Source organism: Pelodiscus sinensis, chromosome 22 (genome assembly GCF_049634645.1).
Source record: "Pelodiscus sinensis isolate JC-2024 chromosome 22, ASM4963464v1, whole genome shotgun sequence".
In the NCBI taxonomy this organism is placed as follows: Eukaryota; Metazoa; Chordata; order Testudines; family Trionychidae; genus Pelodiscus; species Pelodiscus sinensis.
The window spans coordinates 5,397,593-5,408,484 of record NC_134732.1 but is presented as its reverse complement, the minus strand read 5'-3'; positions in this window follow the sequence as shown (position 1 = coordinate 5,408,484).

Sequence of the window (10,892 nt, the reverse complement as noted above, 5' to 3'; positions counted from 1 at the left end):
AGGACTGAGCTAATCCATTCGAGGGAGCCTGGGATTACAGCTGTCTTTAATGAAATCCGAGTTGGCCACAGAGAATGTAAGTGAGTTAAATCTCATCTGCTCTGAGGTTTCTCTTTGGTCCCAGAAGAAGCCAAAGGCAGGATATGAGCAGAGGTGTACAGGCTTTTTCCGGAAACACGGAGAGAAAGGCAAGGAAAATGCCTCCCCCCGCTCCGTTTGTCTGCTTTTCTGATGTGACTTCATTGCTAACAACCTTATATAGCAATACAGGCTGCAGTACAACAGACTGCATAGCAAAGCAGTGAACAAAGAGAGAGACTTGTGATTTTAGCCTCTCCACCCCCAGCAAATTGGATTAACATTTCTGGACAGAGCCAGACTGGAGAAAGGCATCAGGAAGCGAATCCCCTCCCTCTCCGTGCCCTCTACCATCCTACTCCCAATCTGATCACACAGTCCATAGGCCTTGCTGGGGAAAAGGGTGGGGCCAAGGAGCTGGGGGAGGAGTCTATGAAGAACCGCTGTCCACCCTCTGCCATGTGGAAGGGTGTGAACTGGGGATTCATTAATCTCAGCAACCAATATTCCTGAGAGCTCTCCTGAGCGGCATGGGAGCGGTCTCACATGTGAGGGGTTTCTTGTCAGCCCTCAGCAACATGGTTGCATTGGCATGGCTGGCAGGGCAGCCCCGAAAGGAGAGCTCCAGGAAAGGCCTGTGTTCCACACAGCTGGAGCCTGGGTGTCTGAAGCCTTTTCTTCACCTTGCTTCCTGCTTCATGAGCAATGAGCAATGCAGCCTGGAGGCAAGCAAGTGCAGCCATAAGGGACAGCTTATAATAGAACCTCTGCATCTGGCCTCTTCTGCCACCATGGTCTCTATCACGTCATGGTGGTTCAATATGTTAACGGCTTCATCAATGAAGCAGTGACACACGCCGAGGGGCTATTTTACTCCCAGCCCACAGGTTTATATTTGTGAATTTCAGGTTCCTCACTTAGCTGGGCCCCTCTTTGAAAACTGAGCCTTTTTTCCCCATTCCGCTCCAACGACACCACCAGTGTGTTCTACAGTGGGCCAGAGCAAGCTGCAAAGGCTAGGCCCGACCAAAGAGTTTATGGGACTCGAGGCAGTTGGTTCTGCCACATGGCCGGGTGCCTCCCAGCCAGGGCAGTGAGTGAATGGGCAGGAGGGTGGGTGCCGGGCAGCGTGGAGCCCTAAAGGCAACCTTGTCCTAATGCCGGGCCTGGCAAAGGCCATGAAGTTGTGACAAGTCTGTTGCCCAGCATGTCTGTATGTTCATAGCTACACTCTACCTTTCACCTGTTGGGTTAATAGCTGGGAGGGAGAATAACGAACTAACTTTTTCTGTCCTGTAGCAACCAATAATACTGCCCCACAAGAATGGGCTGTCCTGCCACATATCTAAAAAATCATTCTGCGGAGTTGAGCTGTGATTCATGATCAGCGCCTGGCAACAGCCTAGCTTTGCAACGCAGCAGCCATGACTTGCCAGCGAAGGCCATGACTTGTGTGTCCTGGCAATATAGCAACAGGAAGCTCTCAACTGGAGAAGGCAGGATTCTTCCAAAACCATGAGGTCTTCATAGCCCTTCCAAAGCCTCATCTCTTCCTAGAACTCAGCCCAAACCAGTAACTTGGGAATAGTTTGAAATGCTCCATTAACTTGACTTGTTCTTGTTATCTGTTCATTTTCATGAGTGCCTGCACTTTCTCTAGTACTAGATAGATAGATAGATAGATAGATAGATAGATAGATAGATAGATAGATAGATAGATAGATAGATAGATAGATAGATAGATAGATAGATAGATAGAAGGGACAGACTTGAATCTTTTTTCCGATCAGGGTAAATCAGGAATCATTAAGTTCTGGTGTGTTTCACAATGACTCTGTGAACATCAAGGAAGCCTGTGTGTCACACAAGGAGTGTGGAATTCCATCCTAATGAGCAGAAATGACAACTCTTTTGGGTGACTTGTGCCCTGGAGAACCAACTTCAAGCTGTGAGTGTCTTGGGGTATGTCTACACAGCAAAGTTATTTCGAAATAACTTTCCTAGTGTCTACACAGCCATTCCATTCTTTCGAAATTAATTTGAAATAGCGGAGGGCTTATTTCAAAATTGGTAAAACTCATTCCATGAGGAATCGCGCCAATTTCAAAATTGCTATTTCAAAATAAGTGCTGTGTAGACGCTTATTTCGAAATAGGGGGCCTCCAGCCCTTCCCAGGGTGCCCTGCTGGCCTCCCTGGCCACAAGGTAACTTCTGACCTGATGCCCTGCTGGAACTGGTTCCAACCAGCCTTAAATGTGATTCAATGTCCACTCAGTGTGGATGCACTATTTTGAAATAGAAAAACTCTATTTTGAAATACATTGTGTGTGTAGATGCGTTATTTCGAAATAAGCTATTTCGAATTAACTATTTCGAAATTAGATATTTCTAAATAATGCTCTAGTGTAGACATACCCTTGGTGAGAAAGATCAGTTGTGTAACATGTAGTATTCAACAATCCTACAGGTATAGGACGAGCCAGCCAAAACAGCAGTTTTATGGAAGTATTCTGGCCACGTGGGCCTGGGTGATTTGGCAGGTCGGAAGTTGACGGACAGCATTACCCACCAGTAATTACTTCTTGTGGATGTAAGGGTCGATTTTGACTGGTAGCAGAGAGAACTACATCCAACCTGGAAGGATGCTCAGTAAGGCCGTCCCAATGCCAAAGGGGAGCTTTGAAGTGGGGAGGAGTGGACAAGAGAAATGGAATATGGGAATCTTGGTGGATCCTCTCCCCCACCCCACACAAAAATTTAATAAGTAATAACAGCTCTTTAGTCACATTTACAGATCAGCATCTTGAACCACCACCAAGCTGTAGCGCTCACTGCGACAGAAGACGCTGGGGGCAAAGGTTCTATTATCAAAGAAGGCCACATACTCACTGGGCCCCTGGATAAGTTGGGGGGGGGCAGCTCTGTGCTCCTGGAAGGGGTGGGGCTTTGGGCAGAAGGGATGGGGATGGGGGCAGTCCACCCTCAGTGCCTCCCGGACTGCAGCATGCCCCGCCCCCAGCCCTAAGCACGGCCTGGAGCATGCCACATGGCGCTCCAATGGCAATTTAAAGGGGTGGGGGTTTGGGGCGCTGCTACTGCCACAGTAGCAGTGGTGGCAGCTGGGAGCCCCAGGCCCTTTTGAATCACTAGACTCCCTGGGCATTTGCCCCATTCACCTCCCTACCTCCCATCAGCAGGCTGTATTATATGGCTATTAATTATATGTATTACAGCAGCTCCAAGACTCAAAAGGGGAGCTGGGATAGTCAGCGGAAGAAGAGGGTTGTGCCCAGAAAAGCTCGTGATACCATCTGTATTGCTGTTAGTCTCTTAGGTGCTGCAGGACCACTCATTTTTTAAGCAGCTCCAAGAGGCACTGAGCTCCCACTGGGCCTGGCAGTGTGAAGACACCACAATCTCCACTCCAAAGAACATACAATCTAAAGAGACAAGACCGACAATGGGTAGCAGAAATGATGTGCTTTCATGCCCATTTTTCAGGTGGGAAAACTGAGGCACACAGCAGTTCAGTCACTTACCCGGGCCAAGACAGAGAGCTCATGGTAAGGCCTGGTCCTGAATGCAGATCTCTTGAGTCCTAGTACAGTACCGGGGACATCCTTCCTATCAGGGGAATCTTGCCCCAGGATGCAGGAAAGACTCCGGCAACCATTTGTGGAGGGCTGTTGATTTAGGCTATCTATGTCTACCCTAGAAATGCACCAGCAGTGCAGCGGTAGCACTGTCGTGCTTCAGTGCAGACATTTACTACTGCAACGGAAGAGGTTCTTCCATTGCTGGAGTAATCCACATTCCTGAGAGGCAGTAGCTAGGTCCACAGACAAATCCGTCTGCTGAACTACATCACTCAGGAGTGTGAATTTTTCATACCCTTGAGTAACATAGTTGAGTTGACCTAACTTTCTACTGGAGACCAGCCTTTGCTCTCCACAATCTTGACTCTTCTCCCATCCCAATGTAACCACATTGACTCGCAGGGCGAGTTACAATGGTAGGAGATAACAGTCAGACCTTTCGGTAACCGGGTTTGGTTCTTTAAAGGATTTGAAACCACAGAGAGAGGAATACTTCTTTTTAGGGTCAAACAAAGATTATTTATTTTTTCTATTTACTTTATAATCAATTTTCCATTTAAATCAATTCATTTTTTTTCGGAGCTTATGTGCGGCAGCGAGATTCAGCGCCGGGGAGGGAGCCCTGGTTGATCAGACCTGGCTTTTTGGATTCGCAACCCGTCCGCTCGTGGTCTGTTTCAGCCCACCTTATATACCCTGTTTCGGTATTTTGGTACTCCTCCACTCGCCTGACAATTGCTGACGTTAGATTTTTGTTGTCTCATTCTGCCCTTACAAAAAACTTTCGTCTGCTCCATTTGGGGTAATCAGCACTTTGTTGCATACTGCTGTCTGAGTTACTTACTTCCCTAAAAGCGGGGTTATGGTTGGTCAACCAATCAAATTTTGTTTTTATTTTTATCTCCTGTATCTGAGAGTGCTGCCTTTCCTTTCCACTTACAATTAAACTGGTGCTCATTTGACATATTCTGGGTAGGCCTCAATACCTTCCTTTCACAAGACCCTACACCCTTCCCCTTCAGAGGAAACACTCCCACGAGAGGATCCATCCTTAAAGTCGTGAACAGTTTTCAAGGAGTAGGACCATATCTGTCAAAAAACGCAATGAGGGAGAAAGTTCCTCTGCTGAGATTGAGCGTTCAGGAGTCCTGGAATCTCCCTGGGTTCATGCCTATGGCATACGGGAATATTTCACTGCCTGGGTCTTATAGAGTTCAGACTTCTGTATATACTTCAGTGGAAAGGAAACTGTAAAATGTCCCTAACCAGCAGGAAGCAGACACATACCAGACTACCTGTCCTCTCTATGCCTCTGTTAACAATTAACAAGCTCTTGCTTTCCATTTTATTCTATGATCTCATCCATGGATTCGTAAGGAGGGGCCATAACAAGCCCATCAGTGAAACACAAAGCGAGCTTTTATAAATAATAATAATAAAAAAGAAAGTCAACTCCCTTCACAAGGCGCGGGTGAAAGCGCTTCTTGGCTTTTGAGAAACTTGTCACAGACAGATACTTACCTGGACATGCAGTGTGGCCGGGGGACTCTCACTACAGTACAGAAGGGTAGCACGTGGGTCTAGAACAACGCATTGTCACTAATTCAGAGTGGGGATGTGCTAAAGACCTAGGGCCAAACGTAAGTTTGCTGACTCTGCTTTCAGTCAAGTCTTCAGCAGGTAGAAAGAAGCAGAGTTCCCATGATGTGAATGGAGTTGCATCATCTGGTAATTTGACGCTCACATTTTAAAATAACCACAGAGGCAGAGGCTCCATTTTGCATCTCCGGCTCTGCTAGGATGGGATGCTCAGAACTTTAGAGCGCCTGATACCTGTGGAATTTCCATTAACTGCCTCCTAGGGGGAAATTATGTCATATTAAATTACAGAAGGCAACCCATCTCAAAAAGAAGGGTGTGTGTGTGTGTGTGTGTGTGTGTGTGGGTGGGTGCTTCAATTATATAATAAATTATATAATAGCTAAGTATTAGTAGTAGTAATAATTAATCATAATTACATTATAATTGTTTTATACTCAGACCCATCACCATAACATCTGAGCCAACTTCCCCATGAATTCGACAGCAATACTGAAGTCCCTAGGAGATATTAATTTATTCTTGTTACAATTATGATTATTCTGTGTTTATTATTAATGCCCCTCTTTAGGAAACAACAAACTTTCAGCAAACACGGCAGGCCCTGGTTAACATGCATAGCTTTAACAGGAGGCTGAGTGGGACTGTGACAGGCTGGCTGGCCCTTAGAGAAGCCAGGCTCAGTCTTGTCTGTGGCCTAGCAACTAGCTCCCAGGTGACGGTGATATGGCAACTTAACGATTGCGATCCCAGCTTCAGGGGATGGGGAGGAGCGACTTCAACAGCTAAGGGAAGGCAGGCTAGGGAAGGGCTGCAGGGGAGATCGGGGAAGAGTTAGTTCATGGGAAGAGCTTGGTGCAGGCAGGAATCTCTTGCAGGTAGAAGAACCCGTGGGGAGCAGTTTTGGGCTCCTGCGAGTGGGACAGCTGGGATAGGGCTTAAACAGGCAGGCGGGGCCACAGGGAGTGGCTTTGGGGAAGCCCTGTTCTAAGGCTGACAGAAAGCCAGGCTGTCTCTCCAGGGAAGCTGTCAGAGAAAGGGAGGTAGTGAGAGGAAAACCTGCCGTGACAAGCCAGAAGCAAAGGAAGTGCTCTGCGTGGGAGGCCATGAAGCAGGGTCAGTAACAGCACTTCAGTGTGTGTTGCATTTATTAGTTCAACAGAGGAGGGAGAAGCCTGAGCCCTAGGAACCCAAGGGGGCTGTGTGAAGCGCAGGCAAGAGAGAAGCAACACAAAGGGGTGGCAATATGGGTGGGGAGTGTGCTACCTTACAGGGACTAGCACCCAGAATTAAAGCTAAGTCGCGCCTCCCTGCGTTTGGACCATAGTGACTGCCAGGGGTGGGGGTGGTCTAACTGCTTTGCTGGTAGGCATTTGAATACGTGGGATGAGCTGGCCATGCTTCACTACCACAAAGCAGGGCCATCCTGCTGACAAAACCTGTCAGCCACCCCATGGCGTTATTTATACTCTCACTCAGACAGCCACTTCTCTCTCGCTAGAGGCCTCAAGCTCTCTTTAGGCTCATCAACTTCCAAGGGAGCCGGCCACAAATACAAGGCCGATTATGATGCAGTAAAAGTGGGTCTGGCTCTTGCTCTTTGTCACTCTGACACCATCCCTGGCCTGAGGGAAGCTGATACTTTTTAAACTGTCACCCAGTTCTTCACGCACACAGGACTCCTTGCAACCCAGCCCTTGCTTGGTGCGGTGAATGTAAAGGCGGTGTTATACGTTCTGCCCTTGTAAGAATCTCTGATAATAGGAATATTATGCTCTTATAACACTTTCTGTCAGTAGATCTCAATGCACTTCACAAAGGCCACTGTATTATTCCTATTTCTCAGCTGGGAAAACTGAGGCACGAAGAGGGGGTGCGACTTCACCAGGAACACCTAGCAGAGCATTGGCGGAGCCAAGGATAGAACCCATTATCTTAAGTCCCAGTCGTCTGCTCTAGCCACTAGGTGACACTGCCTTTCCTGATCTTTCTGGTGAGGGGACCTGAAATTACTTTGATAAAGACAGTAGCATCCTCATTTACCTTCTCCTTTTGCTTTTGGCTTCTAGTCTTCCCAGGTTCAGTGGAGGCTGTTCAGACAGACTCAGCCCCCAAAGGAAGAGTCAAAGAAGGGGATATGGGAATGCACCATTGCAACCTGCTTCCTCGGCAGACATATTCATAGAACCATAGGGGTAGAAGAGACCTCAGGGGTTATCGAGTCCAACCCCCTGCCCAAAGCAGGACCAACCCCAACTAAATCATCCCAGCCAGGGCTTTGTCAAGCTGGGACTTAAAAACCTCTAGGGATGGAGATTCCACCTCCCTCCTAGGTAACCCATTCCAGTGCTTCACCACCCACCTAGGGAAACAGTTTTTCCTAGTATCCAACCTAGATCTCCCCCACTGTAACTTGAGCCCATTGTTCCTTGTTCTGTCATCTGCCACCACTGAGAACAGCCTCTCTCCATCCTCTTTGGAACCCCCCTTCAGGTAGTTGAAGGCTGCTGTCAAATCCCCCCTCACTCTTCTCTTCTGTAGACTAAATAAGCCCAAATCCCTCAGCCGCTCCTCGTAGGTCATGTGCTCCAGCCCCCTAATCATTTTGGTTGCCCTCCTCTGGACCCTCTCCAATGTGTCTTCATCCTTTCTGTAGTGGGAGGCCCAGAATTAGACGCAACACTCCAGATGTGGCTTCACCAGTGCCGAATAAAGGGGAATAATCACTTCCCTAGATCTGCTGGCAATTCGCCTCCTAATGCACCCTAAAAGGCCATTAGCCTTCTTGGCAACAAGGGCACACTGTTGACTCCTATCCAGCTTCCCATCCACTGTAATCCCCAGGTGCTTTTCTGCCTTTTTTCACAAGCCCAGAGGGTTTTATTCTTCAGCAGCCGCATCCCGCTACAATTTAGGGAACAAACACACTACTTCAGAAACATCCTGCCAATAGACACATTGTAAACAAGGAGGAGGACTTTTCTCTTCTCTTTGTAGGGTCTCCAACTTGCCCGACTGGATTTAGGAAGCACTTTTCAGGTCTTCCAAGTGTATCTTGTACTGGAATTACTGGCCAGTTCTGTTTCATGAGAGATTATTGGGGCATAGGTCTATTCTTTATATGAGTGATCCCTTGAAATCCACTGGCCTGCTCATATGAGCAGTGCTTGCTGGATCAGACCTTGCCCTCCTCAGCTGGAGGGCTTGTTGCTACGGGCTGTGTAAAGAGTGAGTGCTACATTTATAGCAATCTATCCTGAAGTCCTTGGTCACGTCAGAATCCCATTGATACTAAGAATTGACCTTACAGTTCGCGGACCTCTGGTTAATAGATCATCACAGTCCTTTTGTCCTGCCATGATTTAGGATGGGTCTAAGTCTATTAGCAGGAACTTCATCAATAAGATGATCCGAGGAATGGAAAACCTGTCTTATGAAAGGAGACTCAAGGAGCTTGGCTTGTTTATCTTAACCAAAAGAAGGCTGAGGGGGAACATGATTGCACTCTTTAAATATATTAGAGGGATAAATACCAGGGAGGGAGAGGAATTATTTAAGCTTAATACCAATGTGGACACAAGAACAAATGGATAAAAGCTGGCTAGTAGGAAGTTTAGACTTGAGATTAGACGAAGGTTTCTAACCATTAGAGGAGTGAGGTTCTGGAACGGCCTTCCAAGGGAAGTAGTGGGGGCAAAAGATCTATCTGGCTTCAAGATTAAACTAAATGGGTTTATGAAGGGGATGGTTTGATGAGGTAACGTGATCTTGGTAACTAATTGACCATTCATTATAAGTGGTAAATAGGTCAGTGGAGGGATGATAGAAGTTACTATACAGAACTTTCTGGGTGTCTGGCTAATAAGTCTTGCCCACATGCTCAGGGTTTAGCTGATCGCCATATTTGGGGTCGGGAAGGAATTTTCCTCCAGGGTAGATTGGCAGAGGCCCTGGAGGTATTTCGCCTTCCTCTGTAGTGTGGGGTACAGATCACAGCTAGAGGATTCTCTGCATGTTGGGGTCTTCAAACTATTTGAAGGCTTCAATATCTGAGATATAGGTGAGAGGATTATTCTAGAAGGGGGTGGGTGACATTCTGTGGCCTGCACTGTGCAGGGGGTCAGACTAGATGATCATAATGGTCCCTTCTGACCTTAAAGTCTATGAGGTGGGAGTCAGAGCTCAACTGTAGCTATCCACAAACTTAGGAATCTTTGAGAAAGTTTCTTATAAGTCCTGATATGTTCTCCATTCACCACTAAAATAAGTATTGGTGCAAGCATTCCTACAATGGCCCTCTATCCTCTTTTAGAAAAGAGAAGACTGAGAGGGGACATGATAGCAGCTTTCATGTACCTAAAAGGGTGTTTCAAGGAGAGGGAGAAAAATTGTTCTCCTTGACCTCTGATAATAGGACAAGAAGCAATGGGCTTAAAGTGCAGCAAGGGAGGATTAGGCTGGGTACTACGGAAAACTTCAGAACTGTCAGGATGGTTAAACACTGGAATAAATTGCCTCAGGGGGTTGCGGAATCTCCATCACTGGAGATATTTCAGAGCAGGTTAGTCAAGTATCTATCAGGGATCATGTAGATGGTGCTTGGTCCTGCCGTGAGGACAGGGGACTGGACTTGATGACCTTTTGATGTCCCTTCCAGTTCTAGATTCTATGCTTCATGCAGCCATCCTGAAATCTCTGGATTGGTTTGGCAGTAATCAAAACAAAGAGGAAAATTAGCTACTAAATAGAAAACATGAATAGACAGTTATAAATGTGAAATACTCCAAGCAATGGACCCAGGATATTTTCCGGGTCACCAGTAAACAGTAAGTGGAATTAGTTTCACATAAACCACATGCTGAATAACTTCAAATTCATAAAAATTAGATCTATGTGTGACTGAGGCTATGTCTAGACTGCACTGCTTTTTTGGGATACCAGAGGTAGCCCGGAAAAGCAATGCCGTGTCCAAGGAATGCGTCCGCTTTTTCAGAAAAATTTTCAAAAAATGGACACGCTCTTTCGGCATCCCTGTAAACCTTGTTCTACGAAGCATAAGGGATGTGTCAAAAAAGCACTTTTTTCCAAAATTTGGTGCCATGTAGATGCACCACATTTCAGAAAAGACTCTTTCGAAAGTAAATTGGAAGAAAATACGCAATTTGAGTACTGCAAATTGCATTTCTTTTTCTGATTTAACTCTGCAGTCTAAACATAGCCTCATTTGCCAATAGAAGAAAATATTGAATGCATTGAGCAAATTGCTTCTTGCAAAAAGTGAAACTTGCTTTTGTAAAAAATCAAATGGGACTATTGAAAGAAAAGAGGATAGCAAGGTTACAAGCATAACAGTCAGATTCAACATGAGCCGGCTGAAGGCTAGAGGCATGCAGAAGACAAGACTTTAATGTTTTAGAAGCCCAATACTTTCAAGATAGGGAGTGAGGGAGAACACAAAGGGCTAAACGCCAGCCTGATGAAATCTTTTTATTCTGCTCTTCTTTCCTGGGTATCAGCTCCAAGATGAGACAATCTAACAAAAGGGGATTAAATGTGCTAGGATCACAAATGTCCCTGGGCAATTACTTGTCCTACAGTCAACAGGGACCGTTCAGATC